General features: G+C 37.9%; 1 protein-coding gene and 1 pseudogene across 5 annotated transcripts in view; both read right to left on the bottom strand.

Annotated features, from left to right (window-relative positions):
• The window catches only part of LOC129771801 (probable serine/threonine-protein kinase kinX), a 158345-nt gene that overhangs the window by 51036 nt on the left and 80385 nt on the right, over positions 1 to 26924 (bottom strand). The window lies entirely within an intron of this gene.
• Positions 23010 to 23086, bottom strand: LOC129772244 (U4 spliceosomal RNA; annotated as a pseudogene).

Below are 26924 nucleotides of genomic sequence, written 5' to 3'. Positions count from 1 at the left end.
TCTAAATGCACTGAATACTCATCGCCACTAAACCGTTTATTTTATATTCCCTTGTTGGCTATTGAATCAAAAAAGGGCGGGAGTTTGGAACAAGTTTGGAACACAAACCAGAGGCGGATGAATTTTCTGTGTTTGAAGCCTCCAGCAACAGAACGATAAGCTCTCGAAATAGGATCATTTTCGCGATGCGAAAGATTTTCCGTTTCCATGTTGTACCCTCAATAAGTTCTCGAAAGACGTAGTCTCAAGTTAAACAATAACAGTTTGTTACAATATATAAAGTTTTTGTCTCTCCCATAACAAAAACTTTGCTATGCGAAGAAGATATTTATCAAGCTGGAAGAACATTCTCCAGCATTTCTCTTATTTGCACTTGATCGAAGAAAATTAAAAAACAATGTATTTGATCATAGTATCTGATGAACTAATTCGCTTTAAAGAAATCTCGAATTCTGAGAAGAACTATTTGATATTTGATTAACGTGTTTTGCTGAAATAAAACTTTTTTTTTCGGGTTCTGTGTGATGCTATTTAACTTTTTTCGCAGTCACGGCTTCTGTGCAGCGATTTCTGAGAATATAGTTGACTTTTGCTAAGTTATTATGTGAAATAGAATATTCCAAAACTAGAAACTTATAACATGAAAATTGTTGATATTTTATTTCCCTGCGTTAATTCAAGGCAAAGTTACAGCTTTTCAAAAATCACTTCAACACAAACCTACCACGAGGGGTCAAATGACCCATTTCAAGCTCATAGTCAAAATTTTCTTGCAAATTACATTGTCACAACATACATTGCCTACGCAACATTTCTTAAAACATACATCGAATGTATTTTTCAGTGTTTACTCCTCTCTTGTTATTTTTTTTACTGAGAAATATATGTAATCTGTCCTAACTATCGTAACGGGTCATTTGACCCGTGCACATTTCATATGATATTAGAAAGATTTGTATGTGTGGTTGTGATATAAAACCATTGTATTACACATTTTTGCTATTGCTTTATATATTTTGTTGTAATTGTGAATGAATACTGGATGACTTATGTTGCTGACCAGCCAAGCGAGCTAACGGTAACCATTCATAGCTGCAGTGCTATTTTGCATGTCAAGAATTCTGTTTTTTATAATTTTACTAATAATTGTTATCCCAAAATGTCGAAGATGGTATGCCACATTTCTCAACAAAGCTATATGAATCGAGTCATTGTTTACTTATCAATCACAAAAATAAGCCAAACAAAAACGCGCAAAATTTTGCTTCTATTGAACTCAAAGCATAAGAAGCATCGAAAAAAAAACGGTAAGCGTACACCTGAAACGATCAGATTTTACAAAAATACTAAACATGATCTGGACATGACGGATCAAATGGCAAGAAAATACTCCGTGAAATCGAAATCTGAAAGATGATCTACGCTGATTTCTCTCAATATTCTTGACTTGGCTGTAATCAACCCATGGATTTTATACAGAGAAACAACAGATGAATACAAATTTATGACAGCAGTTTTTATTCCAATTACCTGAAGAACTTGCCAAAGTTTTTTAACAAGAGTATCAGGAAGAAAAAGAAGTGATAACAAATTTTAGTTCGGATTCTCGTTTACCAGTGCGAAAAAACTACAAAAATCTATTTCAAATGCAACAAATATGTGTGTGGAAGATGAGCCTTCGTGAATCCAATAGTTTATTAAATATTCGTTGATTAAAGTCATCACATACTTATTTATATTGTAAATTTAGGATACAATTGAAGAACATTTAATTTTTTTCGTATTATTTTTTTTTTTAATTTGATGGATAAACAATTGTGACTAAAAAAAAGTTTTTTTCATGTACCATAATAATACATTTTTCGCTATACATAGTAATTTAAGTATAATTTTCAAGAAGGGTCACTTGACCCGCTGTGGTAGGAAAGGTATACATGAAACATCGGTAGGTTTAGTGTTAAAACCTCAAATGTCACACTTTTTTTTTAAATTTTTGTCGACTGTCGAAATTTGTGATGAAAAGGCAGGTAAAACAAAAATAATTGAAGAAACAAACAATATCGGAGAAGGCCAACTTTATTTCATTATGAGTATGTATGAGAAAATATTTCTTAAGAGCTCGAGAGCTTTGCCCACCGTAGATATAGCCACATGCTATTATGATTGGAACAATAAAACGGCTACTAAGTGTAGTTTGCGTGCATCATTGGTGGTTTATATTTTTTTTTAATAGATACATTTACCATTGAGAAAATTGATTAACGGGAAATTTTTGAGATCAGTGAAGACGTAATTTAATTTTTGAAGACAATTTCGTTGGAAAAAAAGCCAAACGAAGTATTGTGGCACATGTCCAAATAAACCATGGATGACAGTTATCACACACATTATACTGTATTCTTTTTAAACGACTTTTTTACTTGATTGAATCTTGATTTGCACGATTCAAAATATTAGCTCAACGGGACATCAAATTTGAGTTTTTTGAAAACCGGAAAATCAATTTGAAACCCGTTTGATGCAATTTGAAAACATTCAGCATCAAAATGCTGATTGCTGTCGGAATATAAATGTACAGAACGAAATCATCACAAACCAAAACAGTAGCCATGGTCGAAAATCACATAGCCCGTCTTATTCCTATTCAGCAAATAACTCATTATCATCTTGAAAAAAGATTAATACACGTTTCAGTCCGGCATAATTAAATGGAAAGATAAAACAAAGAATGAATAGTAATTTATTATAATGAATTGATATTGAAATGATTTTGTTCAATTTTAGTAAAGCTCTCTTAAAATGCACTTTCATTTTTATCCGAATTTCAGAATGTTGCAGATATTAGCCAAATAATCGTAGTGAGAGTAGACTGCACCTTCGGAAACCTATGAAAATGGTGCCCCAAAAAGTACAACTTTTTTCGATATTTTTACAAGTTTAGAGATTGTGTTATTTGGTGAAAACTACTCACATATATCAATGTTCACTTTGAGCAGTTTATTCGGATTTAGAAGGCTATTACATCCAAATCAAGATATTAGCAATTCTTTCTCGATCGAATGAATTGCCAAGCCATTGAGTCGGCCTTGGCTTATTTTAGAACACAAATAACTTTTAACCAATTTAAGTTTGTTGAAACTGCGTCCGCACGATGTCACTGTAACTAGAAGCGTCAGTATAATTCGTAGCGCCGTCTCGATGATAGAATAAAATGCTTCGAGAGAATATCTGAAAATAATGTTCAAGACGCCTAAAGGCGTCGAAGAGTTCACGTCAGGGAATATCTTCGATCTTGATCACCTCTAATACAAGTTCCTCTGTTTCAACATCTGAAGAATACTCCCGCCCGAAATTTGATGCAACCTGCTTCAACTGATCCATGCTCGTAGTTATAAATGGAAAATCTGATGCTATATCCGTTATAGCAGAGGTGGCCAAACTTTTCACCGCCACGTGCGCCTTTTTTCAAAAGCAGACGGCGGACTATCAGTACAATATGTTGGTTAAGTGATCGTTAATAAGTAGTAGTTTGATTGTAAACTGTTATTTGAGGTAACGAGAACAATGATTCCTTATCAAAAACTAATAAGTTATAATAATAATAATAGGCTCTTTTGTGCTCCCGTGGCCGAGTGGTTAGCGTCATAACTAACATGCCGGGTGTTCGGGTTCGATTCCCGTTCTGGTCGGGGGAATTTTTCGTCAAAGAAATTTCCTCCGACTTGCACTGTGATCACGCGTATTCTAGAGCTTGCCACTCAGAATGCATTGCAAGGCGTGTTATTTGGCATAGAAATCTCAACTAAGTACTAATAAAAATGACGCAAGTAATACTACGTTGAGACGGCGAAGTTCCTCTAGGAACGTTAGTGCCATTGAAGAAGAAGAAGAAGAAGAAGAAGAAGAAGAAGAAGAAGAAGAAGAAGAAGAAGAATAGGCTCTTTTATTTTTTATGTTTTCATTTTTACTGCAAACAATTTTATTTTAAAAACACATTTTATCCTAAATGTTTGTTTTGTATCTGATAAAGCGCTGGAAACATTGGGTTGTATATTTTCGACATGTTTTTCATATTTTCGTTCTAATGTACTCCAATTTATTCCCAAACAGCATGCCAAATAGTAATCTGTCGAAGGAGAGCGATGTTTTGTTTCATAGTATAGAATATTGTTTTCGGGTATAAGTATATCCGAAAAAAGATTTCAAAAATGCAACACATTTCCTCGCAAAGTGAATTCCAATAAGTACAGTAAATATATTTTTGAAATTGAAATCAAGAGCTTCATCTCTCTTGATTTTAAAAATATGTTATTAATACTATTAATACTGAAGATTTCATTTTCAATTAATGCTTTTTAGTTTTATTGATATTTCTTCTATGTTGATTCCATCATTGAACAGAAATGACATGAATTAATATATTATGAACTGGTTGACCCGACAAACTTCGTCACGTCCCAAATTATTTTTTTATATAAACATTCACGTTTTCTTACGGAGCGAACGTTCGTGGATTCAATCACAGAACTCTCCATTGATTGTTTTTTTTACAGATTCTGTTTGGATCTTCACAATTTTAATTTACTATAAATTTCTTATTACTTCTACCAAAACTCGACATTATAATATAAATTTATTTTCAGTCACAATTTCCGCTCAAAATTCTTGATTAATTTGGAAATAACATTCTCCGTTACATGGAATACATGTTTGATACAGAAAAGTAAATTTCCTTTCATAATTTATATTTCCACCCGAGAATCATTTTCGCTCCACACTAACGAAACACAAAGCTTAATTCTGCAAACGTGAAATCCAATGTGGCTAACAACAATGTCATTGTGAAACTTGAAACTTGAGAATAATATTTACTTTCTGTCGAAGCTTCTCAAAAAAATCGAAACATTTTTTCGCCTGAAAATCCATTTCCACTTTCGAACAAAGATCAATTTCGTTAGCGCGAACATCGATTGGACTAACAACGCTTACCATGATGTAATTTTCGAACATATGGGAATTTATGGGCGCCCAGGCATGTGTAGCAATAATAAAGGGTACTGGGGTAATGTGATGTGATGTTGATTCAATTTGACGAAAATCAAAGAAAGGTTATTGGTTTCATGTACGGACAGAAACACGATATTTTTTTACACAATTAATACGGGGAAAATATTCCAAATGAAAATTCTTGGATTTTGCGCCCCAAAGGGTTAGCGCCCCCGGCAAATTCCGGGTTTGCCGCCCGCACATTACGCTACTGCATCCAGCTTATTATTAAGTGAATATTTAGTTACTAATTTTACTAATAATAATATCAATAACAATAAGCAGATTGATGCACAAGAAAGAATTTCAGAAGAAAATAATAGAAACGTCCAAGAAAAAAACCAAGCTCTTTAAATTTTCGTGCCGCGACCGATGTTTAGTTTTTCAATTTTTTCCCCAAATATGTTCGCGAAGAAGTACTACATTCAAAATCATGATTACGAAGCACACCAAGATTGATAATAACATCATCAACAGGCCAATAGTATGCTGCAAAGCCATCTCGGGAGAATAATTACTATCTTTTCCAAGCTCGCGTGGAAAACTGGAAAATAACATATTTGCCTGCTCGATCGTCAATAATACAATGATTACTTCAGGTATCATCCCTCTTACAACCACACACGGCATTTCTGTTTCGCAAACGGAACAGCGGCGGACATTTTGGCTAGGAGAAAACGCTCCAAGAAACAAAAAAAAACTATGGGAAACAGTACGGATCTTATCACCTCCAGCAGCTGAAACGGAAGCAAACCTTAACCGCTGCCACAATGGGAGCCGCGCATCAACAATTCAAGGTCGTATCAAGTGCGCTGTTTGATTCCATTATCTCTCTCTCTCGCGCTGAATGTGCATCTGTGTGTGTGGTCTTTGCCATGTTATTTTACATCACTTTATCCGGTTGCCTCGTGACCATGGAGGCGCACGCTCGTATCAATCACGGCGAAACCTTGCTCGACCCCCGCCGCTCCCTCTACCCCTATCGGTGGTTCGTCACCCATAGACTTCGGAATCAGCTCCCGCGGATGGGCTTGGGAGACGCGTGGGGTAGCAAAAAAAAGAGTCATACACGCAATTATGGCTGAGCCAGAGGAAGGCCGCTGCGGTTCCGATGCAGGATGATGCTTGTTGCGAAGATATTAAACGGCGGCACTGAGCACTGCACTGGCACTGCCGCCTAATGTTGACATTTCCATCATTAGTTTGCCCTGAACGCTGTTTAGTGGTGAGACGCTGCTTTACGGCGATACCAATGTCGGCATTCACAAGTGCGAAGAACGTAAACAATAACTTGGTAACGTCACCACGATCCGTGGTGGAAACTATGTGTGCACCTTATTTGCGGATAATTCTGCACACTAAGCTTCGAGTGGACAAATTTGCACTTCACGACCGTTTTCTAGTCGAACACACATTACGTGTGTGCATCGAGTGCATCACTTGTTGCGCGGCGATAATTAAGAAAAAGACTCATATACGCGGTAACCTATTTTCTTGAGAACACAGTTTATAGCGCAGACAGGGGTTCGTGCGGTAGCCCATGTCTATGGCGGAAACTAAAAATCCTCCTGCCCCCCTCCTCTTTCAGCACTAGAGGCGACACCAGCAGTTATGATTTAGCCAACTCACTTCTTGTGAGTTGGACGGAAATATGGGAGGAAGTTGATGCGGGACGCATCCGAGCGTAAACGCCGCGCGAGTGGCCGAGATGAAGAAATATCGTTCATCAGAACAAATAGAATAGTTCAGGGATTACGAAATCACTTCTGCTGAAAGGGCGCGCGCTCAGCGTGTGTGCAGCAACAGTGGCGGCGCACAGTGGAGCCGTTCTGAAAAAAGACGGTCAAAAATCTTTTCTCGTCTTACCTTACATTTTAGAGCATGGGTGTCTTCAGAAAAGTTATTCAGAATGTTGATTCGAATAATTTGGCGGTTTCATTTGAACTCTTGCTAAGTTACAGTAAAAATTTAAAAAAACTAACTTTTCATACTTACGAGATAGTTGAGTTATGTCTTCAGAAACATTGTAGAACTATAAATTTTATGAAACTTTGCTGAAGATACATAATATCTATCTACCAGTCCTTCAGAGATATAACTGTTTTTCTGTGGAGACTATATCAAAACTAGTTTTTTAACTTAAGTTATGCCTAAATCACATTATATCAACTCAACATGTTCCACAAAGTTTTAGATAACATGAAAATACATAACTTTGCTGAAGACACTTTTAGTGTTAAACGACACCATTGCGATGTACAGTGGTTACAAAGCAAAAATATGTGACCTTTAGTCATTAAATTTTTCAAAAATGTGCACGTTCGTGCATCAATACTCAACGTCATTTTGTTCGTCATTTGGGTTTGAAGTATTCGGCAAACTGCTTTTCGAACTCGGGAACTCTCGGGAACATTTCTTTTTATACCAATTTTTACAGCACAATTTGCTCAATTTTACTCTGTTTTCTTCATACTTTATCTACTATTGATGTTTATTTGCATTATATTAATTTATAAATCAATTTCTGATTCTATCTCACTATCAGACCTCAAATTTAAGTTATTTTGCGGTAGTTTTATTGCAGTTGATGATAGCAATTGTTCCGTCTTCGATTTTCGTTTTCGCAAGCTGCTTATCAAAGAGTCGGATGTCATAAGCAATCTTACAAAAACATCCCGCTCTAAAATGTAAGATAAGACGAGAAAAGATTTTTGACCGTCTTTTTTCAGAACGGCCCCACTGTGCGGCGGCGGCAACGATGGCATTCTGTGGAGATGACGCTTGGGGGCGATTTGGGTTGATTGGTACGCGCATGCGGTCTTCGTTCGCAACACGGCCCAACCCGCGCATATATCGCGTCTTTTACTACTTTCAGCCTGTTAGCCTCATTTCTGCGCGATCCGCGATTCGATGCAGCATGCTGATCTGATGAATGTAACCAATTCATCCGGCTGCGCTCGAAATGTGGAGCACTTCAGGTCTGGTCTGTCCAGTTGCGTAATTGAATCCGTGCTCTTCTTTTGGTTTGATGGAAAAGTGGGGCATAGCTTGATGGAAATTCTACCACATTTCTGCGAAATGTGCTATTATTTTTTTTTTGTTGGGGGAAGTGAGGAGAATGCGGACATGTTAGAATAACTTCGACTGTATCTTTGGAAACTTATCTTTCCCAGAACTTAAATGAAGTTTCTTGCAGTTTTTTTTATTTAATCAGTCAAATGTTCCGCAAAAAAGTATTTTTCCAATGATAAAAAGACCGAAAATTAGATTTTTTTTTTGTGATGCGAATAAAACAGACAGGATTTAAATATACGAAGCGTAGAAGATTATTGTTCACTAGAGGAAGAATTTTTTTCGATCATGGTATGACATCGAATTAATACTCTTTGAAGTGATAGCGTGCTTTTCAGTGGTATAAACGGACATATCTTCAAATATTTCGCTTCTGGGTGCAGGAATCTGCTGGGTAGTCCACATTTGACGATTTAGTTTTAGCTGATGAACGCGAAATATTCCTCAGGAATAGAATAAATAGACTTCTCACTGTTTGTTTTACTCCCCACTGGCAAATGTCCGTTTCACACAACCAGTACAATTATTTCAATAATTTTAATTTTCGATTTACAAAGAATTTACTTGTTGTCACATACTTAACATCGCTTCAATGTCAAGTTACATACCGAAATATAAAACATACCGCACTTTTATATATCATACATTAATTTAAATTCTCTTGACGCAAATCTGTAATTAGCTTTTTTTTATCTTTATTTTGTTTCGTGGTTTTCCAAAATTACTCAAAAGAAAAATTTCGAATTCACTGTCAATATAAAAAGATTTTATATATAATTTGTTCGTCTGATTCAAAGTAGAATCAGCTTTAATTATGAGACTATGGTGAATATATCTATGACAGTACTAGATATCATAAAAATTAGAAAAAAATCAACAAGTCTTCCACTGCTGATATGCTTTCCTCATTTGTCGAGTATTATTCATTCCAAAGCATGAATGATGAATTCAGTGAAAATTTGAATATTGATTTCTCTGCAATTAACTGTAGTGATGCTGTAGGATTTTCGGAAAAAATATAAACGATCAAAAAGTCAGGTGCAACACTAGCTGTTCCGCTTATGCGACGATTTATACCATGCTTATTAATTATTTTACATATCCGGTCTTCGCCCGAAGGAAGATATACTCTGTTTCTGGTGAGATTTGGAATGGATTCTGTCTTATGAGCTACTACCAAGCAACCTGTTTCTCACATGTATAGCTCACAGCAGCTTTCGACAAGGAAGCAAACATGTTCTGGGAGGATAGAATATTTAAGCTGTGTGAAAGATAGCGAAAGATTGTGAAACAGAACTATGGATATAAAATTATATTATGATGCTTTGATTGAAAATGATGTTTCTCTTTTCCCAAAAATTGACATTACCTTTTCGGACAACCCAATATGAGCTATCCTGATTTATCCTGATTTATCGTGATTTTTATTTTCATTCTCCCTGGTTTTGCAAAATTATAGTTGGCAACCCCGGCTACGACACTTATTCGAACGATGCCTACTATGTTCGGCTTTCGCGAGTTTATGTGAAAAAGAAGGGATGATTTTGTAGAATTTCATTCTTATCCAGTTCATCCACTACTATCGCATGTGAAAATGCAAAAATGGCGTATCCTATACAAACAAGCAATAACAAAACAAACAACCCCCGCTCCACAAACCGTAATCCCCCTTCTCATTGAAGTGATGATGTTGCTTCACCTGTTATACATTTATATGAGCACCTTGGTTAAACCGAACAACGGAGACAGTTGATATGATCTTTGTTGTTTTATTAACACTAGGTTTTCGGGACGCTTTGTTTTGATGCATTTCGAATGTTTTAAGGAAAATTACAAAATACATTTGCATTTTGATTTTATCTCTTGTAATGACTTCTATCCATTCCTCAAGGTAAATATATATTGAAGTCTAGTTTCATCAAAAGTGTTGAAATATCGAAATTCTCTATGTGGTATACCAGAGTGTCGACCCAAAAGCCGAAAAAAAATCCTGATATTCCCTTATTCTAGTACTTTTTCAGAAAAAATTCCAGATGAAGACCAGTAATCAAATTTTCTACTAGTTCGGTAGTTGTAGTTTTAAAACATTTAATTAGCAAAATTACTGATATTTATGAACGTATGTCGATATCTTCGAATAATTGAATTGTTTGTGATTGTTGATTGAGTTAAACGACGACAGAGAAGTGTCTTTTAAGGTGAGAAATTTGAATTATTACTACAGTTCAAAGTTATCTTGAAGAATCCTCAAACACAGTACAGAAGGTGTTATTTTTATTCTTATTGGGACCAATTTCACAAAACTGTTACGATTTTGACGACACAAATCGTTCTTGCAAATATTTGGCTTCCTTCTGCGCGGTTTCTAAAATTTTATTCGTTTCACTTCGAGAGATTTTGCTCCTGCTTCTCGTATCCGTTTCATTAGCTTTGATTCGTTTGACGCAAAAACTTCTTTCGTTCGGCTTCCCTTGTTTTCTAGATAAAGAGAATGAGAATTTCGAACTCGTTGGATGAACTAGCTCGACATTTTTATTAATGCTACCCTTCCAAAGTGAAACATAGTATCATAGCCGTCGAAACACAGTATTATATGTCGTATAGCCGTTTCCTTACGCATGTTTTCATGAAAAAATAGGTGTTAATGAAAAAACCCTCTCAACGTTGGGGTTTCAACACGAGTGACAGAAGACCATCTTTACTATGGTAAAAAGTTCTGTTAATTTATCCTTTCCAAAAATTCTGAAACCGTTCTGGAGCTCAACTGATACGTCCAAATTCGTCAATATAGTCAACAGCTTTTCGAATTGTTTTCCACCCAATTTATAATCGAAATCAATGACTGAAAAGCACGAGAGGATACGGCTTCCGTGTGTGACAATTGCGATGTCGTAGGTTCCATCAACGTTTCATAAGCACCAGGGCTTTTAACATCCCTTCGCATCCCAAATAAAATTGCAGGATTTGTCTGTCGTAAAATTCTGGCGAGTTGTTTTGAATCCATCCCTCCTTAGATGCACCTTACAAATATTGTGGATTGCACTTAAATCCAAAAGCTTTTTCTTCTCAAAAGTCTAGTTGCAGCTCGAGTAAAATGACCAATTCACGTTGGTACTGTCGATCGACACCAGAAGAAACTTGAAGATATATTTCCCAGGTCTTCTTCAAAAGCTGCAAGATGATCTGATGTTCGAGAACGTCATAGAAACATTAACGCAATGTAAAAATCTACCACCTCGCATCCATCTGCAGCTTCCTTGTAGTTTTGTTCAGACTCTTCAAAACCAACGACAATGTTTAGCCTGTATTATGGAAAATTTCATCAAGTTCAGGTCCAGAATACGGGGCAATGCCAAACATCATCATGCAGCTAACTTTATCACGCCCTAGTTTTATCACATTCTGGAGGTGCTTGGTTCGAGCTATTGACGTGAATACGAAACAGAACGCATAGTTGAAGCAAATCGATCCTAGCCAGAATGGTATGATGATAACCCAGAATATGCCAAATTCCTTGGAGGGTGGTTTTGTCTGCCATTTCGTACTCAGTACTGTTTTGCTTCCGATGTTGCATATAATAGTAATATTTTCTGTAACAACGATGTATGACAGTTTTCATAAAAAAACGATGAAAATTGCCAAAACTCCATACCCAGTAGACAGTCGGGAAAGATAGTCAACTTTACGCAAACATATCTGCCGAATGCCAGCAAAACAACCTGAATAAAGACGCCGTTTACTTTTGCGCTGTTTATCATTCTGAAAGACTAAGTTCACCTACCAACAAAAGCAAACAACATATACTTAAACCTCTACAGAGAGTCAAACTAATCAAATAAATTTTTTGTATCATTAATTTTCTTATCACTGCAACAATCAAAATTATTATCAGTGGCATTGCATTTTTTCCAGATTGGTGACGAAATTCCCTGACATTTCCTCATTTCCCCTGACATTGTTTGAATTCTCTGATATTCCTCGATTTTCAAGGTAGTCGACACCCTGTATACCTATCTCTATGAATATGCGTCAAATTGACACGATCGTAATGTAAACAAAATTTTGAGTAAACATGCAACATGCAAATGCCAATAATATATGAATGTACCGACACTTCGATTCCTATCTCTATCGTCCGTAAACCTAGTGTTAACCTTTTCACGCCCAAGGGAAATATTTTTCCCTTCTACAAGAACCGTTATCGATTGTTCAATTATTATTGAGTCGATATTTTTTCACTGAATGTCAAAATAAAACGTAAGTCCAAATGTGTTTCTGAACGAAAAAAAAGAATTGTTAAACATGGCCCGGTCTGACTTAACACCGACCACATAATAAATGTGTTATGTGCAATGTCCAGTTGTGCTTCACAAGTGAACAAAATTGTTTCGTCAAATACCATAACTAACAATTTATTTTACTTTTCTGATAATTTTTATTATGTTTTTTTGTATTACAAAGCAATAAATAAAACCGATATTACAAACCTCACTCTTCGTTTATTTACTTTTATGGTCCATAGGGAAAAATATTTTCCGTGAAATTATAGGAAACCTATACACCCTGCTATGTTTATCTGGTGGTATTCTCTTACTTCACACCCACAATAGCTAAAATATTATATATTGGCATATTTAATCTTGGATATCTTATGGTCCTGAAAGGGTTAATAGCATAATATCCCGATGTTTCTTGCAGAGCAGATCAGTTTCAAGCAGAGCTTGTATGGATGAAGAGAGGACAGGACACCGATCGTAAATCGATCTCCATCACAGATGATTGTTGCGTGGACGTAGTTATTGTATAACAACACAAAGTCGATTGAGGACCCAGAGTTATGAACTTACGATCGATCGCTTAGTGAGAGAACGTTCGAGAACGTCACAGAAACATTAACGCCATGTAAAGATCTACCACCTCCTTCTCTTCTTCATCCCAAATTCTGACATTCGCATCCATCTGCAGCTTCCTTGTAGTTTTGTTCAAAGACTTTTCAAAACCAACGACAATGTTTAGCCTGTATTATGGAAAATTTCATCGAGTTCAGGTTCAGAATACGGGACAATGTCAAACATCATCATGAAGCAAATTTTATCACGCCCTAGTTGGACCTTCTCAGCTTTCTGGCTGTCATCAAACATTCTTCAACAAGTAATTGATCAATTGCAACACAAAATCATTTTTCTCCTTCTATGCAAAAATTACATTTTGCAAAAATTCATAACTTTTGAACTACTAAACCTTCTAACCTTCGTTCAAAAATATCACATTTGAGAGAAGATTGGATTCTAGTCGCATAGGTCTAGTCTAGGCACAAAGGAATATTCAACGAAGACTCAAAACATGTTAAATTTGAAAAACAGCAACTCAAAAACGAAAAATAACACCTTTCTGATTTTCGGATATATTATGTAAAAAACCTCAGCTTTACAGAGAAAATATAAAAAATATAGTACCCTACATCTATAACTGAGAAAACTCTGAAAAACTAACTCAATCAATAATTACAAAAACGAAAATCCAAAAGTAACATTTGTTTAAAGAAAACTAATTCATAAGCTCCAATTTCATATATCGATCATCTGAATCGGTCCAGTAGTTCAAACGTTATGAATTTTTGGTAGTGGAAAAAAGGTGGAAAATTTGTTTTTTCTAACCTTCGGATAACTTTGAAAAATCATATCTCGAAAACGAAAAAAATATCTGATATCGAAATATGTTATGTAAAAAATCTTTAAAAGGCTTTCAATAAAAAATATTGAAAAATATAGCGCCCTCTAGTCCAAAGCCATGAAAACAATAAAAAACGACTACAATCAATAATTACGAAAATAAAATCTATTTTATTTGCAAGGTCAATATTTTTGAATAAAAGGCTAGCTAGGGTCAGCATCGAAATATCCACCACCTGTCTCGGGACAGCCCAATTACCACCACCTGTTAATGATCGAGCGTTCGTCCTCGATACGAGTGATCCTAGACGTACCTACCACTTCGTTGAAGTGTGTATGCTCCGTTTAACTCAAACCGCATGACTCGTGCGATAGTTAAAAACAATGACAACCATATGAATCAAACATATATTTGAACGTGGGAATGATTGTTTGTTTGTACTGACAACCGGGTTTGATGCTGATGTTCATGACGATAGATTTGTTGCACATGTAAACAATCCAAAATTCAAAATTGTATCACAAAAATTTAGATATAAAATCGAAATTTCACTCTGAATTCACAGTTTTGTTTCAAGTTCACGAAAACATTATCTAACGTAGACTACACACCTTGGATTGTTATCCGTTGTAGAGATTTGCACAAACGGAAAACGAGGTATTATTTTCCACGATAGTTGAGAGAACCGATTTTTTTTTCTGTTCAGCTTCACCAATTACACCGGATCAAGCATTGGCGGTTCTGATTTTCACTTTACACACTTTTGCTTTTTCGCTTCCGTATTCACCTTCTCTGATCCTCTCCTCCAAGAGAAAAGTGTCTGGGCCAAGCACATTTGCACAAGAACATCCGATTTTCCGGATTTTCCCGAAATTAGGCTTTTGTCCTACGAAGTATCCATATCTCGAGGAAACTTTCCCTCTGAAACCGTCCTTTCGGCGAAAGGACAACTATTTACGGTGCAAGGTTTTCCTCTGCCCAAGCAGCAGCTGGTTGGCTCCGGATGTCCACCAACACTACACGACTCGGCGAAACGCGAAAACGCACTGTGCTTGATTGAGCTTTGTGGAACACAACAAACGATGGGGATGATGCTGCCCCTGGCTTGCTTGGTGAGTAGCATACGCTGTTGCGCGAAGAAAGAAGGAGAGCGAACGAGCGAGCGAGCATAGAACGGACGTCCGACGTCGACGGTTGCGCATTGACTGAACTCTTCTTTTCTCGACGTTTGCTATACTAAAAACAAAGCGAAGCCAAAGCCAAAGTCTACACGGCTGCAAAAAGAGTAGTAATATAGCTATAATGTTAGTAGCAGCAGCAGCACATATTGGGGGCTATTGCAATAGCGTAGCTATTCGTGAGGCGTGGTAGGGATGCTCACCAAAAAAATTATTTGATTTTTAAGAATATCCTAGTTAAACGCGAATGTGAAATGGTCAATGATATAAAGCTTTGAGAGGATTTTATTTTCCAATATGTATGAGAATGCTCAAAAATTCTTGCAGAGCCGTTCCGTTGAAATATACGGTCCTTTAAAGTTCAAAGTAAAATGATAGCAGCGCTCAAAAGGTTTCACGTTTGACACTTTAAAGAACCACAGCCAGGAGCATAACCAAAACTTGATCTTTTTACGAAACTTCTTTTAATAGAACCAGTATTATATGACCGGTATGAAGTGAATTCGACAATTCATTTTCACTTGACGATTGAAACTGCACGAATGAGTTATCATTCGAATAGTCTACTATGTCAGTTTCAATTCACATGCAAAAGGACGATCGCATGTTTCATCACCGGGAATAAGTGATAGTCGCTAGGGGCGAGGTCTGGGGAGTAAGGAGGATGCTCGAACACAGTCCATTTGAATTATTTAATTGCTCTTGAGTTACGCGAGCAGAATGGGGCCGCACATTATCGTAGATGAGGAAAACTCCTGTCGTCAATAAACCTGGCCTTTTGTCCTTAATCGCGGTTCTTAATCGGTCCAAAACTTTACAATAGTACGTATTGTTTTATTATTTCAGTATCTTTCAGTTTTTGTCTCACAGTTTTAGATAAACCACTGAGAATTACGGAATGGCCATCATAACGCAAACATTTGACACAACGTTTAACACATTGCGGACCGCTTACGAGTTATCTCGTGTTTCGCGTTCCGTCTGTTATGGATGGATCACGAAATAACCCGTGTTTTCTACGCTTGAAGGTTAAATCTTTGATTTGCCAAAAAATCTAACAAGGACTTCGTCTCATCCACATCGAAAGAAACGATCTCATTCGTGGAATCCGAACAAATGAAGCGTTCAAGTTTCCCCGTAAAACGTGCGGTCCTTAATGTGTTAACAATCCCGAAGATTACTTCATGAAGAAATAAAAATGGGAAGCGTGAATTCTGTGAAAAGAAAGTTGTGTTGGTGGAAAATGAATCCATTATTTTTTAGCTGGATGGCTGTAATAATTGAGATTTCTTGAAGTGTCGATCGAACAATTTTAAATTTACGAGCGTTGGAAGTGTGATAAAAATTCTTTTACCCGTTTCCGTTCAATCCATTCACAGCTGTGAGTTACAGAGTGTTAAACATAGTCAAATAAGAGATTCAAGCCGGACTGCTGAAATAATGAATGGTTATTATGGTACTAATATTGTATAAACAAGGGGTGAACAAACTTTTGGGCATTACGAGCGACTAGTTGTTCATATGTTAGGTTTTGGTCTACCAGCGTTGACTGTATCGAAAAGTAATCAGAAAAAGAATGTTTTAACTCTCCTGTACAAAATCGCGCAAAATCATAACTTGTATATCTTCGCTGCTATCTTCTTAAATCCAAATCGCATTTGCTCGCAAAGAACAAATGGCTTCCGTTTTTCTCGATATCAAAGGGGCATTTGATTCAGTTTCCATGGAAATTCTCTCAGAGAAACTTCATAATCGTGGACTTTCACCAATTCTGAATAATTTCCTGTACAATTTACTCTCAGAAAAGCACATGTTTTTCAATCATGGCAGCTTGAAATCTTCTCGTTACAGTTTTATGGGCCTCCCACAAGGATCCTGCCTAAGCCCCCTCTTGTACAGTTTTTACGTCAATGATATAGATGATTGTCTAACTAGAGATTGCACGTTGAGACAACTTGCAGACGATGGAGTTATTTCCATCACCGGTACTAATCCCGCCGTTCTGCAAAATTCCTTGCAAGATACCCTGAACAACCTGTTCACGTGGGCTCTCAAGCTGGGTATCGAATTCTCTACGGAGAAAACTGAAATGGTCCTTTTTTCTAGGAAGCACGAACCCGCCCAATTCCAGCTTCACCTATCCGGCAAAACGATCAAGCACTCGATGTTTTTCAAATACCTTGGAGTATATTTTGACTCTAAATGTACCTGGGGAATACACATTGCGTATTTGAAACAGAAATGCCAGCAAAGAATCAATTTTCTCCAAACAATTACCGGAACATGGTGGGGTGCCCATCCAGGAGACCTCATTCAGTTATACAAAACAACGATATTATCAGTGTTAGAATATGGCAGTTTTTGCTTCCGATCAGCTGCCAGGATTCATATTCTCAAGCTGGAGAAAATACAATATCGTTGCTTGCGTATAGCCATGGGGTGTTTGCATTCGACACATACGATGAGTCTCGAAGTTTTGGCAGGAGTACCCCCGCTTACTCTTCGGTTCACAGAATTATCCTACAGATTTCTCATCCGTTGCAAGATCATGAATCCATTGGTGATTGATAACTTCGAAAATCTACTCCAACTGACTCCTCAGTCAAGTTTTATGTCTCTATACCATGAGTACCTTACCCATGAAGTGCACCCTTCACCGGGCATCTCCAAGTTTGCTTCCCATACTTTTGCAATTCCACTGTCAATTTTGATCTGTCCATGCGACAAAAGATCCATGGAATCCCAGATCATCTACGCTCCGATTACATTCCGGAGATATTTTCGGCAGAATATGGGAAAGTTAGATCTGATAAAATGTTCTTTACTGACGGTTCATGCATAAGCGGGTCCACTGGCTTCGGCATCTTCAATGAAAATTCCAGTGCCTCTTTCAAACTCAAAGATCCTTGTTCCGTGTATGTCGCTGAACTGGGTGCGATATATTACGCATTAGGGATCATTGAAACATTGCCCATCGACCACTATTTTATTTTTTCAGACAGTCTCAGCTCAATAGAGGCAATCCGCTCAATGAAAGTTGATAAACGCTCATCTTATTTCCTAACAAGAATAAGACATCTATTGAGTGTTTTGGTCGAAAAATTATTCAAGATTACCTTAGCACGGGTTCCCTCTCATTGCTCGATTCCGGGGAATGAGAAAGCGGACTCGCTAGCTAAGGTGGGCGCTTCAGAAGGCACACTTTTTGAAAGGCAAATTACTTATAACGAATTTTTTCACATTCCTCGTCAGGACACACTCGTTAGTTGGCAGCGCATGTGGAGTGAAGATGAGTTCGGTCGTTGGTTACACACGATTATCCCTAAGGTTTCGACGAAAGCTTGGTTTAAGGGATTGAATGTCGGTCGTGATTTCATTCGCGTGATATCTCGGCTTATGTCCAATCACTACAACCTAAACGCGCATCTCTATCGAATTGGGCTCGCAGCAAACAATCTTTGTGATTGTGGCGATGGCTACCACGACATCGAGCATATTGTCTGGTCGTGTATCCGGTTCCATGCTGCTCGCTCTCAGCTCTCTAGAGCACTGAGAGCAAAAGGCAGACAATCGGATATCCCCGTCCGGGATATCTTAGGTAGCCGTGATCCTGATCTTCTGCTTCATCTATACCTGTTCCTCAGGAACGCCGATGTCAACGTTTAATGATTTTTCCTTCGTTGTGTCCCTGTTTCGTATCCCTCCTGTTCGATCTATAAACTTTTACTTAGTCGCGGCAATACATACACACACTCTTTACAGATACACGGGCCAAAGGTTGTGCAGTCCACTGATGATTCAACAAAAGCCAAAGGTTGTACCGCTCATGACAACTCTACACGAGCTGATGATTGCGCCGGCTAGTGACCATTCTATCCTGGATTCCTCGAGAAGACGCACCACGCTAGATATGGGGTACAGACTAGGGGGGCGTTGCTGATTAATGGTCAGCTGCATCCCAATAGGAAGTATCCCGTGTCGGGCACAGGTACAGATCATTGAAGACAGCAACATCACAATTACGAAAACACTTGTAATACTAACCTCGAGCCAACCGCGAGTAATCGGTTACATATTACTAACATAGTTATAAGGCAAACATTGTCGAAATATTGAACTCCCGGCCCCGTCAGGTTGACGCCATATGAGCCTTAATAAAAATATATATTTTGGATAAAAAAAAAAAATAAATAACTTGTATACTCGCGCACGGTGTCACAGACTGTGCGTGTGTTTCTATATTATTGCTATCGTGTATTCTTAGGCATTATTGGTATTAATTTAAAGTAAAAAAATATATAATTAATTAAAAAACTCCAGAAAATACTTTTTCTTAAACTTCATCCAGTTTTAATTGAGTCTCCTCGAAACAATTGATTCTCGGTCTGTGAGACAATATGCTCGAGTATAGGAGGTTTGGTTCATGGAAAAGCTTAGGTCATACATATAAATATTAAATGATAAATTATTCCATAAAATAAAAATAATTATCAGTTACTAAATTATTGATAAATAATACTTTGTTCTCTGTAAAGTCTCATCAAATATCTTTGATTTTTCTAAGAAAATGTATATTTTATATGTTCATAAAGCATTTATTTTCCATAAAAGTACACCGAAGATGATTATTATATTCCTCAATTACCTAGAGATATACTGCCATTCTACGTATAGTTGTCCCATGTTCTAAAATCAGCAACTGAGAAAAACGCTAGCAAAGTGTGTGAGAACTATGCGACAATTTAATAGAATAGAAACCCATTTGGTGTAGGTGTACACGTGTTCTGTAATTTTTTTTTATTTGTTTGAGAATTATTTTCTTTCCTCTCAAACCTGAAATGAGTGCATTAGTCCGGCTGAAAGTGTGACATTAAGTTATTGTACTTGATCCGATTAATTTATTATGGATCTACAAAAAAAAATGGTGGTACTGTTATGCCTAGAATATTTTTAAAATTTTTAAATTTTTAAAAGCTGGAAACAATGTTTTTCCGGAAGATTAGGCATAAAAACATTGTTTTATGAAGTAATATGAAAATTGACAAAAAGTAACATGGGACTACTATGCGTAGAACGGCAGGAATATCTATAAGAAATATTGGTCCCTATAATGTAAATTGAATCGTACAGTCGATCCGTTCCTTATAACTATGACACTGAGCAAATTTTCGTGTTTTGTAAATCGATAGAATCTTAGCGAATCGAGTTCTTTCTCGAACGTCAAGTGTTGCGACTTGCATATTTTGAAACGTTGCCGAAATTATTCCCAAAGCAAAATATCAGGAATGCACCAAGCAAACTAAACAGCTAAAAAATTATGCAGATAGCTTTCACCCGACTGTATCTATAACAGCAAAATGGAGCTAATGGCGGGTTTACACTAGGGAGATCTATAGCTATAGATGGATTTATTCACCTGAAAATAGGTGTAAACGGGTGAGAATAAATATGATACACTTATTCGAGGTATATATAACTTGAATAAATTCAGCATATGTAAACGCTTGTGAATTTCTCACTGGTGAGAAATCACTAAAGTTGGATGCAGTTCTACTTCAGGTGAATAAATTCACCGCAAATATGAATATATTCATTATAGAAGTTCACGCTAGTGTAAACGATTGATGCGATTTCTATAAATCTCATCATATTTCTTAACATGAATATATCCCTAGTCTAAACCCACCCTAACGACCGAAATTATGTTGAACTAGAATTATATAATAGGGCCCAATATTTAGTTTTAGAATATTGTAATTCCTCATTCATCACTGTTGTTCTCTTCATCACTATATTTCACGAAAAAAATCTACACAATTGATTCACATTACTGATCAAAGCTTTGAAATAAAAGTAACAATACTTCATTAAAACTCGCATTCACAGTCTTCAAAGGCGAAGTTTTCTCCATTTTTTGACGTAGAACTACGTCTTTCATTAAGGGTGTCAAATCAGAAAACAGGTCACGTTTTTATGAAATAAAGTTAACGTTAATAACTATTTTTGGCGCGAACGGATTTTGGCGATTTACATACTAAACGAATCGGAAATTCCGTAAGATTTGTTTAATATGCCATACATTAGAATCCCCTGGTTAGTAAATGGTCAAAATTCATGAAAACTTTAAGTGTTTCTATTTTCCCATACATTTGTTCTGTCCATTTGAGTGCTTTCCCGAACAGAGCTATCAATAACGAGCAACTTATCGACGACCAACGGAGGGGAAATCGTAGGATTTAAAGTCTCCGTGAACAAAGGAAAAGAAGAAGAATGAAGGGGAATACTTGCCTAGAGTATAAACAGTGGATCTCGCTGAGGCAAACTTTCATTCGGCATCGGACTGTTGAGTAATCTAGTTCACTTTGCTTTCGCTGCGCTTCGATCTAAGATTGTTCCCCACCAGTGGTAATCCAACTTGGAAATCGTCGTTCGATTTTTCTGTTCGTTCTTCTTTCCGTGTCATAAATTGGACGCTTCGCGTAGTGTGCGATGAGCAAGAAGAAGATGAAGGCAGGCTCGAGCCCTGCAAAAAACGAACGCATTGCCAGGGGCAATAAAATTTCGAGGTAAGCGTCATCTAATGATGCACGCGGTGTTGGTGCAGTGAAAAGCGCTGGTACTGAACAGAGCCTTCGCGAATGTGACACCGCACCGAACAACAGCGAAGTAGGCGATTTCGGCGCGTCGGTCGAAAATGTAAACGCCCAGGCAGCAACCAAAATCAAGCTCCCCCCGCTGGTGGTGAAGGCGGTCGCTCTTGACAAACTCATCAGCGAATTCGCATCGATGGGTGTTACAGTAGAGTACAAGCTGTGTGGCATAATTCAGTTTTTTTTCCAAGCAGTTAACATTGTTTATTTTCCGTCTTCATAAGGGCTTCGTTTGTGCCTTTGAGAATGCATCAATGCATTAAACTGACGTTATGACGAAGCAGACGTTAAGGTTGTGCACCAAAAACATATTTGCGAATACCAAGCATCTTGAATGTCTTACTTGAATGTTATAAGTTATTTGGTTTCGCGTGCCAGTCGCAAAACTTCCTTCAACTAGGATTGCACTTGCGCTAATATCGATCATAATGAAGCGTTGCTACTGTTTTCGAGGTTGTTATCAACAAAAAGAGTTTATTTCTCTTGTTTAGTCATCAAGAAAGTAAATGCTCTGGAATTTTGTATGTGATTAGGTTTTGCTTGCCAGTAGCAAAACTTCCTCCACTAAGGGTGACAGCTGCGCTTCTCTCGAGCATGAGAAAGTAATGCAACTTTTTTCGAGGCCAGTAATATTAACAGAAGCGTTTCTTTTGAGAATAGCGCAAAATGATGAGAAATGTTTATATTGCTAGTAGTTTCAAGCCACCAATGTATGGCTCTGTATGCATGCTATGGTGAACGCTTGTTTGGCGCTTGGTTTACGCTTAGTTTGTACGAACGATATCTAGAGGTGCGATACCTTTGAGGCAATACTAAATAACATGTAGCATGATATTTGATACTTGCAAGTGTTGTCATTGTTGTTGTTTGCATGCGGTGCCAAAGATATATTGATGTAGTTGAGATATGGAATAATGGTGCAGGTGCAACATGTATATAACCGACTGTAGCCGAGTCTATGTCAATTTCGAAAAAGGCCACCGGAATAGCCTTCGAGGTAAATTTTCAATGCATTGACATGAAATAAATTGCGACATACGATTGTTTTGCGAGGACAAGAATGAATCATCAATCAATTATCGTCAACTGATTCTACAATGAAAAAATCATTTCAGAGATTATTCTACTAAGCAGTTGTTTCTAAAATTTCACAGCATTATAGAATAATATCCGAAGGTATAAACAAGCGACTTATATAAAATAACAGCGTAGTTCTACGTCAACAATGCGGTCGTATCTTGGACACAACCTCCTATAATTTTTTTTATTTTCGAAACCTTAAGCCGGATGTTTCCAGCATTCTCAATTGGTTATATAAAAAATCTATGGATGGGTTATACCTATGATATAACCGCAAGGTTGACGTAGGACTGCTGTTGGCTTAGTAATCATTTGTGTTTTTTCAATTAGCAATAATCGCACCTCGGATGTTCCTCATCGGGTACGATATCGCCGTTGCGCAGAGCTATTTTTTGTATGTATTAATCAAATTATTGATTAAACTAGTGAATGAATGCAACAATTTACGAATTCAATTGCAAAAATAAAACGAATTTAGGACAATTCATGCATTATGGTAGTGGTTATCGCAGCAATTAGTTATCAACATTTTGCCTGATCGTCAAACGGTATGCGTAAAAGGTCAGTGAGCTGGCGACATGAAGGGATATGCAGTCTTGAATATACGAGCCAAAACGTTGCATTTGAGCCCGCTTTTGTAGACCGTGTTAGCAAAACAAATTCCGGAGTGTAACAATGCACTGGGGCATAAAAGTACTGCCGAGATCTGCAATGCCGATTTTCCCAACACACCGAGTACAAAAGCACTCGCATCTTTCATCTTATTTGCAATGCCACCCACGCTCCATGTTTTTGGAATTCGTGTTAAGGATACATTCTGATTTTCAGAAACGCAAGCGAGTACAAAAGTACCCACAATATGCATCTATTTAGCAATGCCAGTTTTCCCAGGCTCCATGGTTTTTCATGTCTGTGTTAGGGTAACATTCCGATTTGCAGAAACGCAAGCGAGTACAAAAGTACCCACAACTTGTATCTATTTCATAATGCCGATTTCCCCAGGCTCCATGGTTTTGAAGTATGTGTTAGGAAAACATTCTCATTTGCAGAAACGCAAGCGAGTACAGAAGTACCCGCTTCAGATTTGCAAATGCGCAAACGAGTACCAAAGACCCGCTGCTTGCATCTATTTCACAATGTCGATTTTCCCAGTCTCCATGGTTTTGAAGTCTGTGTTAGGGAAACATTCCGATTTGCAAAAGCGCAAACGAGTACAAAAGTACCCGGTGCTTGCATCTATTTTGCAATGCCAGTTTTCCCAGACCCCAAGGTTTTCATGTTTGTGTTAGAGAAACATCCATTCATTCCAGCGATGGTACCTCAATAGTTGCGCAATCATAACTGAGTGGATATCCGAGCGACACCCGCTTTTATACCGATTGGTGTGATTTCAATAGCCTGCATTGAAAGCAATTTTAAGGCTATTGAAAGTTTTTGGATCAAAGAGTAGACGTGTAGACATTTTATCTTTCGAATGAAGTGTTTATCATACCATTTCGTTCAGTTGTTTAGGAGCTATTAACGATCAAAATCTCGTTCTCCAGCGTAACGTTTTCGTTTTCGAAACTTTGAACTTACACCCTAGTATAGAAATGAAAGACGTAATCCTACGTCAAGAGATATGCCCGGAGAAAACCTTGCTTAAATGGTTCCAAGTGATAATTTTTTTCAAGTTATGGTCGAACAACTGGATGTGTAAGTATAAAATAACTAACAATCTGAGATTTTTCGTCATTATTAAGGATATTGGTGTCATGTTGGGCTCCAAGCTGACTTTTCGTGTACACATTTCCTTCACCGCACGTGTGTAGTATGGTTGCCCGTACCGTTTAGAACCACTTGCATATACCCAAAATACAAAAAGAAGCTCGATGTGTGCCACACGAGGGTTACCACTATGGATTTTAGTAAACGCCAATTATTTCATTTTTGAATGACTTACTGCAAAATCTGAAATTTTTGGCAAAAATTAAACGAAGTGTATTTACATCTGTGAAGTTTTTCTGTAGCTTTGTTTAGTTGAAGAAATATAGACTATTCCGAAGACAACAATTTTTAAGCATCCCAAAATTATTCAAATTAATTGAAGTTTAAGAAAGTACAATGAATAGAATAAAAAAAATCAATTGCTCAAAACTTCATGGATGAAGTGTAGAAAAAGGTGCAGATCTTCCTGACAGCATAAATAATATCTCACAAAGGCGATTTATTTATCGATAACAATATCGATAAATAAGAATATATGTTATCAATCACCATGAATTGTATCGGTACTTCCTCATTGAAAAAGAAGCATCTCGTAAAATAGTCTTATTGTATAGCGATGATACTTCCTCGAATCATTTCCTTCACAAAACATGTGCACCCCTACTTTTCTCTCACACGACATCAACATCAACAAACACGCCACTCGCAGTTAACTGTCAGCGAGTGCAACCCGACCGAGGCCATCGTTAGCAGTTCTTCAGTGTTCCGGGACGTCATCGTTCGGTCGATTGCCGCCACAAGCCGCGAAAACAAAGCGGGTGTTTACACCACCCAACCACTGCAACCTGCTGCCTGCCGCCTCTACGCCATCACCACCTCCTCCCAACAACAGCATCGAGATCCAACCGTATCATTATTGATGGGGAAGATCTTGTTATTGATGCGAACGTTGTGTGTGCGTTTCTCGCGAGAGCGAGAGCGTAAGCGTGAGAGCTTGAGGGATTTTGTATAGAAGCAAAAATGAACACGGCGCGAAGACGAGAAATGACAATGATCAACTGGTGCGAGTTTTCCGATTCGGAAGCAGCGGGAGGAAAAATAGTGTTTGGATCGTGAAGGTTTTTCTTACCCGATGCTAGAGCGATGTAAAATGGGAGAGAAGAGCGAGAGGGCAGTACTGCCGAGTTGGTCTGCTTCTCTCAGGTAGAATAATTCCCCATGGAGACGCAACGTAAATTTTGATTTTGAACTGTGGTCGGTTACCTTCGAGGGAGTTTTCAACGTTGTTTTACATTTTAAATTATCGTAAAATCTTACCGAAAATGGATTCCATGAATTATGGATGCTTGGGAAAACTTACCTGGAAGAAAAAAGAGAAAAATATGTTATTATTTCAATTCGATAAATATAAAATGCAAGTTATGCTTAAAGCGAAGAATAATGTGGGTTTATAAATTAATCCTTTACGCGCTACTGTTTGTGTTACTGAGAATAATCATTACAGAGCCTGAAAAAATACATCGTGTTTAAACTTCTCGGTAGTTACCAGTAGCATGACTTGTGCATTAGAGGCCGCAATGGCAGCAGCAATAACGCATTGCCGCAGAATTATAGATTAGCGAGAAATTCCTTCTCATTTGTCATTTCCCGTACCGTTCTCGGGCAGCACCATGCAAGTCGTTCCATTTCGTGCGCTGTCATTAGTCAAGAGTATCGTCGTTTTCTTAGATGTCACCTTACAACCTCTCTACACGACGACGACGTGGAATGTAACAGATATATTTCCCGGTGATCGTATCGCCCATCCATACAGTAGCTATATCTCGAACTGTTGTCGTATTCTTCCATGTCATCCTATAATCAGTTACATCATTTCAGCGCATGGAAGATCGGAATGAGAAGCGAGCCTCAAACGCACTAGTCGTGAGTGACGAGGTCACACACGATCGATAAGGTACGCTCTTCGGCTCTTTGTCAGCGCCTTTCGGAGGGTTCAAAAAACCGCTGAGCGAGAGAATTCCTTGAAATTTCAAATCACCGATGACGCGTTCTTTCTAATTCACAAGCAGAAATATGAGGCCAAGGAGAGTTCAGCACGGTTCGACCCTTCGAACCCAACTTTCGACTCGCTTACTCATTCCCGCCACCGATCACAACGGCGGTGGCTGTGGCAGTGGCGGTTTGCGCGCGTATGGCATTGAAAGATCGATTGAAACTAATTGTTCACACACAACCAGCCGCCGCCAGTGTGCGCACAGAGGGACGGAGAAAAAAAGAGCGCTCCATCTAGAAGGAACCTTGACATAGTTTTCTCACCCTTTTGCGTTTGCTGCTGCAGTGCAGTGATCGCCCCACGAGAGCGCCATGGTAGATCCGAGCCGCTACGGAGCATGTTTACGACACCGTCGGCTGCCGCCATAGCATTAGAGCGCGCACAGTCAAAGAGATCACGCTCATGTAAACACGCTGGGACCAAACCTGACTGAGCCGAAACGATCTAATCCAATCACCGCGGCAA

The sequence above is a fragment of the Toxorhynchites rutilus genome, chromosome 2, assembly GCF_029784135.1.
Source record: "Toxorhynchites rutilus septentrionalis strain SRP chromosome 2, ASM2978413v1, whole genome shotgun sequence".
Classification (NCBI taxonomy): domain Eukaryota; kingdom Metazoa; phylum Arthropoda; class Insecta; order Diptera; family Culicidae; genus Toxorhynchites; species Toxorhynchites rutilus.
The sequence above is the reverse complement of the archived record's forward strand: the minus strand, read 5'-3'. Positions and strand labels throughout refer to the sequence as shown.